Source organism: Corapipo altera, unplaced genomic scaffold, assembly GCF_003945725.1.
Source record: "Corapipo altera isolate COAL_440 unplaced genomic scaffold, ASM394572v1 343, whole genome shotgun sequence".
In the NCBI taxonomy this organism is placed as follows: Eukaryota; Metazoa; Chordata; class Aves; order Passeriformes; family Pipridae; genus Corapipo; species Corapipo altera.
This window is the reverse complement of record NW_020884913.1, coordinates 1,300,556-1,307,263: the sequence shown is the minus strand read 5'-3', so window position 1 is coordinate 1,307,263 and position 6,708 is coordinate 1,300,556.

Here is a 6,708-nt window from a genome sequence, read left to right as displayed (position 1 = left end):
GTGCTTGTGTGAACACCTGGCTTCTGGTTTTCTCCAGAAATTAGGGCTTGGCTAAAGCTCTGCATTTACAAACTGGATGGTGGGTGCAGCTCCAGCCACTCACCCACCCTGTCACTGGGACCCTGCTTTGAGCATTGTCCAGAGGGATTTTAGGCAGCTTCACCAAAGGGTTTTTGAGACACACAACCCAGACACAGGGGCAGAAGTGGTGAGAGAACTTCCCTCGTGCCTCCCCATCCCAGTCACCAAGCCCCTGTCACCAACACCCACCTCCCTGTCACCTGCAGTTCTGTCCCATGGACATTTCAGTGGAAAAGCCACGGTCTGGTTCCACACTTGGACTGCCTGTATGGAATAATTCAAAGGGTTTCAGCCCCTGGGAGGAAGGTGGTGGTGCAGGAGTCATTGTGGTCACGGCTGTGGAGATGCCACAACAACCCAAGGGAGGACCTGTGGGGCTGCCTTAGGGAAGTGGCCACTGGGGATGATACATTTGTGCTGCTAAAACCACCAGAAGTGGCTGGTTCAAGGAATTTCTCCCCCATTGGCTCTTTGATTCCCATTGCAGCTGGAACAGAGCCAGGTTGTGAGAACGAGTTCAGGTACAGCAGCATGGACCCACTCGTTCAGAATGTGCTTTGTTATCTCTGTGTATTTTCATTTTTAAGCAGCAGCTTGGCTGGGAACCTCAGGAGCCTTTGCTGGGTGGCTGTTGTTTAGTCTGGAGGTGATGAGTGTTTGCCTGTGGGGACACCAGGAATCCTCACGGGACACCTTCCTGCTCCTGGGATGTCCCCACTTGTGGGATTCCTTGGTGGAAAGACCTGGGCAGGACTAAAGGGTTTTTTCCTTGAGAAGTGGGGAGTGGTGACAAGCTGGTGCTGGGGCAGGTGACTGAGGCCTGGAGGAGATGGGCAAGACCATCCCCAACCCTTAGACTCTAAAGTGTGCTAAGATGGGTTTGTGTAATAACCATAATAATTTGCAAGCATAAATAATGAACCTCTGAGATGATCTTTAATACTTGTTAAAAGTATTTTTCCCCTCTGTGTGAAGCTGATGTTAAATATGAGGTTGCTACATCTTCTACAGCAGCAGCAGCTGCTCCAAGTGACCCTGCTCTGCCCTGGGTACCATTAGCAGCTTTAAGTTATGTCCAGGACTGTTCATCAATGAATTTCTCAGAGATTTGGCCATTTCCACGTGTCCTGCAAGGCTTAAACTTCTCTTTGACAGCATCAGACCTCCCACTGCTTGCTGAAATATGAGCTGGAACTGAGCTATGGGATAAGAGATGCCCTTTGCACTTAAAGACCAAGCCTTTGCATGAAGAACTCTCTCCTGCTGGGCATTTCCAGGGTGTTTGGGACACAAAAAAATTAATCTTTCTTTTTTGGTTTTGCAAGAACCATCTCTGTTTGGGGTTTTGCACCTAAGCTGTGTCATGTTAGAGGTGGGGGTTTGCTTACACAGGGAGTACAGCTGATAGGGGAAAACCAGACCATTTGGCTTCCAAAAACTTCCAAGAAATCAGACAAAAAAATCCTTAGGAAAGACAGGAATAGTAAATGAGCCACTTTTATCTCCTGAAAAAGTGGGAGAAAGAGGCATTTCCCGCCTGTGGGATTTTACCCGCAAGTTCTGTACTAAAGAGTGTTATTTGAAAGGAAACGTTGCTACATTGCTATTGAACACAGCTTTAATAATAAATTGTGGTGAAGACAGAACTAGTTAATATCCTTTGATGGAAATAGGAGCTTTTTGTGGCAAGGAACCATTAACTTTGGATTGAATCACGAAAAAGTTTTTGACTGCAGTGAAATGTCAGGAGACAGGGGAATGGGATTTTCCTTCTGAAGTCGAAGTTTGTTTTCTGTTACAGCCTATGTGGGCAGTGAATTCCTCTGTCTTCCCTTTCTTTGTTCTGCTTCCTACCCTTTCCCTGCGAAACTTTGAAGTTTCCTTTTTCAATATTGATATTTAACGGTGCCCTGATTGAGGGGGGTTGACGACATCCATCTCTGTGCTCTGTCAGTGCTGGTGGGAAGAGGTTAATGAGCCCATTGCAAGTGTATTTTTCTCCCCTCCCTGAGGAATTGGGTTTAAGACCTTCACAGGGAAGTATTTAATGTGTTTTCATTAAGTCAGGGTTTCTTTTTCCTATTAGGATTTTTGCTTTCAGACCTCATTTGGTTCTCAGTGTTGGCTCAGTTGGGCCGGTCTGAGCCGTGCAGGGGTCGGTGCTGGGGCACGGGAGGTTGTGGCGATGCTGCAGCCAACTGCTGGAATTAAAATCATGGAATCATGGAATCATTAAGGTTGGGAAAGCTCTCCAAGATCATCGAGAGCACTGCCAAAACCACCACTAAACCATGTCCCCAAGTGCCACATCCACTTGAACACTCGGAACACTTCCAGGGGTGGTGATTCCACCACTTCCCTGGGCAGCCTGTTCCAATGCTGACCACCCTTTTGGTGAAGAAATTCTTCCTTAATCTAATCTAAACCTGCCCTGGCACAACCAGAGGCTGTTTTCCTCTCATCCTGTGACTATTCCAGCTGCCTTGAGCAGTGCATTTGCAAGAAAGGACCGAGGCTTTGTGAAGGTGGCAACTTTTCCAGCCCCAGTAGGTTCAATACGTATTGTGGGTAATTTTTCTGCTAAAAGAAAGTAGATTCAAGCTTGTGCTTGACACTGCAGATACTCTGGATGTTTTGCTGAATCCAGACTGGGTTCTGGAGGTGTCTCTCAGCATTGCTCCAAGCCAGGCTGGGGTTTTTTTTCCCCTCAATTATTCTTAAAACTTGGCTTTTGAGTCAAGTGCTTGTGGATGTCTCCGAGTGGCAAATTGCAGGGAGAGCTCTCAAAAGAGCTTTAGCTTGAAGGCTCAGGGACCAGCAAGGCTCCAGGGGTTGTTTCCACAGAAAGCTCATGGCTTTTTGGGTGCTGGGGAGCAGATGCACAATCCCAGCTGCTGATCCACCAGCACAGGGAACCTTCTGCAGCAGGAGCCACGTGTAGACTTTGTGCTGTGTGCGATGGTTCACTGGGGCTTTCCTTACTGCAGATCCCAAGGAATTGCAGTGAACCCCCTGCACTGGTGCTCAGACCCTGGTTTGGGCCTCAGGATCAAACCTACTGCTGTTGTTTTGGTGTCTGAGGCACTCAGGCCTTCTGCACAGCTTGGGTGTGGATGGCTGGTGCCTGCCATGGGTGGCCTTTGTGCTTCAGCCTGTCTCTGAAGTGGGGATTTCTTTATTTAATCACCTGCTTTTATTAGGTTTGCAATCTCCCAAAGCTCAGTTTCTCTGTCAGATGGGGCTGGAATGGGCCAGTGGATTTACACTTACCACAAGGGACACAGACCGTCAGATAAACACGTGGGGCGATTTTCTTCAGGAAACAAAGCCAAAAATAGTAATGAATCATAAAAACGCTGTGGAAAATACTGGTTTTCTGGTGGATGGAACAGGTAACATCCAATTTTGTATGTTATTAAGCTGCCTCCACATTCTGAGCTCCTGTGCAGATGATTCTCTCTGCAAACTGCAGTTTAATACAGCATCATCTCTCAAAGCTGTGGCAAACTGGGGGATTTTATTTTGACAGCGAGACACTTGCTTGGCAGTTCCTATTGAACAGAACTGATCTTGGGACTTCCAATTATTTTTTTTTTCCTTGAAGAAAACAACCCTAAACCCTTTAAGCAGCCGTGTTTGGGGAGAAACTCTTTCAAGGGTGTGTGACCTGGACCGTTGAGTTTTGGAGCAGCTTCGGGGGCTCAGCTGAGCCCCTCCTGTGCAATGGAGACCTGGGGGCTGGGATAAGGGGAGATCCCATTTCCTGCACCCCACTGCAGCCTGCTGGGGTGGCAGCCCTGTCTCTGCTCTGTGTTCCTGATTTTAAGGCAGTGTCAGGGGTTGCTGATGCTTCCTGCAAACCACTCTCAGCCACCGGCCCTAGAGGCTTGGAGAGATGAGTGCTTTGCATGTTGGAACAAAAGGAGCTCAGAAACTTGGCCTGATCCACTTGGGAGGCTTGAAATTGCCTGATTTCAGCCCAGGATTCATTAAAGAACCCCACGGGGAGTGGAGTCACCACGTTCTTCCCCCTCCTCACCCCGAGCTCATCCCGTTGGTGCTGCAGGTTCCAGTCCCAGATACAGCAATTCCCATTTGCAATCCCTTCTCCCTGTGCCATCGTGAAATCCATGTTCTATTCTTGCTGCTGTTGTCTCTCTCTTCTTTCTTGAAAAGAAAACCCCAAAGAATGTTAAACTGTGCCTGCATCTTGGCAGCTCGAACGCATCGACAGATTGCGCTTCAAAAAAATGGCAAAGTTTCAAAATATTGTATTCTGTGAAGAAGAGACAAGGAAAATAAACTCCCCAAAGTGCAGATTTTATTTCACCAGAAGGCGGAAGGCTTTTAATATTTATTTGGGTTTGGCACTTGGCTACCTAGTTCTGCTGACACCACTTGTGAGCCACGATAAGATTAAACGCTGTACAACCTGTTCTGGTTCCAGTTCAAATTAGGGTAATTTCCAGTAGGTTTGTTTTCACCCTCCCAGAGCTGCCCCAGAGCGGGTTCCTGAGGTTCAGGTGCAGCACATGGGGTGGTGCAAGCAAAGCCATAAAGGAAAAAAAAGAAGAAAGGCAAAAACAGAGCGAATTTGTGCCTGTTTCTCGTTTGATTTTGGTGGTGCCAATGCGATTGTGGCAGAGGGGAGGGCTGGTCTGTGTGCTGTGTCAAAAGGCAGCTGGTGAGTGTTGAGAGGGAGAGTTCAGCTCTGAAGAGGCAGTTCCTGCCTCTGTGGGCACCTGGGTGGATGTTTGTGTCTGGGTTTCCCCACACAGAATCAGGATGAAGATGCTTTTGTTGTGCCTGTGGTTGTCTCGTTTGCTCGGGGATGCAGGCAGAATGAACTCTGGGGGCAGAGAGTTCACTGGGATGGCAGGTTTGGAATACCCACAGAAACAGGGGTTTTGTTTGCCTGCACTGTCAGACCTGTATTTTTGGGATTCCTTTTTTAGCTGCCACACCACCATCCAGAGCACTGTTACCCATTTAGCATCCCGATGGATCCGAGGGGCACTTGGCACAGCTTGGGCAAGGGATGGAATCCAGAGCATCCAGCACAGCAGGGCTTGCTCCTCAGTGTTGCCTTCTGGGTACCTGTGTAGTTCAGCTACAAAAACTAGAAGGAAAAGGGTCACAGAACTGCAGGACTTCCTCCACTGGGTTTTAGCATCATTTTTACTTCCTCACAGACCAGCTTTTACCTCTTGGGAAGACAGGGCTGTTCTTTGTGCTTCTGAGTGACATTGCTGCTTTTATTTTGCCTTTTCTGTGTTAGATTGGAAGTTCCTGGGAGCAGAGAATTAGCTTTTTTTCCAGTTTTCCCCCTTATGTAAATTCACAGCTCTGTTGATTTCTAATCTTGACAGTGAGTGTGCACAGGGGTTTCCAATAAATTCTTTTCCCCTGAGGTGTCAGCTGGGTTCTTCCATCCTGTCCCATCCTGGAATGACTCTTTGCCAAAAGGAGTGAGCCTGATCCCATCTTTTGGAGCACACAAGGAAAAAAAAATATTAAAAAAATAATAATAACGGCAATCTGAATTGACTAATTGATTCCTAAAGGTCATTTTCCATCCTGGGTGCCTGCACTTTGATCCAGCACCCCTCTGGCACTGGGATTCACAGGCATCTATTGACAGGAGTCTGTGTCAAAAGGAAAAACAAATTGAAACATGGAGAGGTGAAGTTTGAGAGGGAGTGTTGGGAATAGAGGGTAAAACTCCTGCTTAAAAGAAAGACAGTAACTGATACAAATTGTTAGACTGAAAATGTCAAACACCTAAATTAGATGCTTGTGCCTTTTTGAGGGGGGACCGGGGATTTTCTTACACAGCCAGATGTTTACCTTGGGGTTTTGGTGACATGACTTATGTTCCCAGGTTATTTTATCCCTGGATTCCAAACCCCTTGCTGAAATGTGGCTGTATATGTGCAGTCATAAAAAGGTTCTTGTGTTTCTCTGCTCTCTGCCTGGCTCTGTGTGTGCCTGCTTGGACCCCCTTTACAGGAGAGCTGCAGTTGAACTCCTTGAGAGCTTGAGCTGCATCCAGCTCAGAAAAGCTTGGCTGGTCAGTGTGAACAGAAACAAACAGCTTTGAAGCCTGCAAAACTTAATTCTGCTTCATTTTTGCTGGGTTTGCACAACTTTAATGACCAGGAGATGAAACATCCAGTTAAACATCCAGAAAGTCCAGAATCAGAATCTGGACTTTCAGATTCGATTTTACAAAAAAAGATTTTTAGTGCTGCCAGGGTTTGCAGTTATGTATCTGTCACGGTTTAAAATCTGAGGAATATTTTAAGGGATCCTGCGTGGGTAGGAGGAGAAATACCTCTCCCTTTGCATTTTCTGCCTTTGCCAGAGCTTTTGCCTGTTTTCTGTACCAAGTTGGCAGCCAGACCTTGCAGGTCTAAATGAGGACTTACTGAACAAAGGCACTTTATGTTTGAACTCTGTGCCCTGAGTCTACACCACCAGCCCGGCCAGGCATTTATGTTAAATAAGGTCAACAAATACAGACAAGCTGCGTTTTGCAAATTAACCCAAAACAAATCACAACAACAACAAACAAGGACAACAACAAAAAAAAGTGCCTTTCTTTAACTCTGCCTCTTTCTTGTTTCA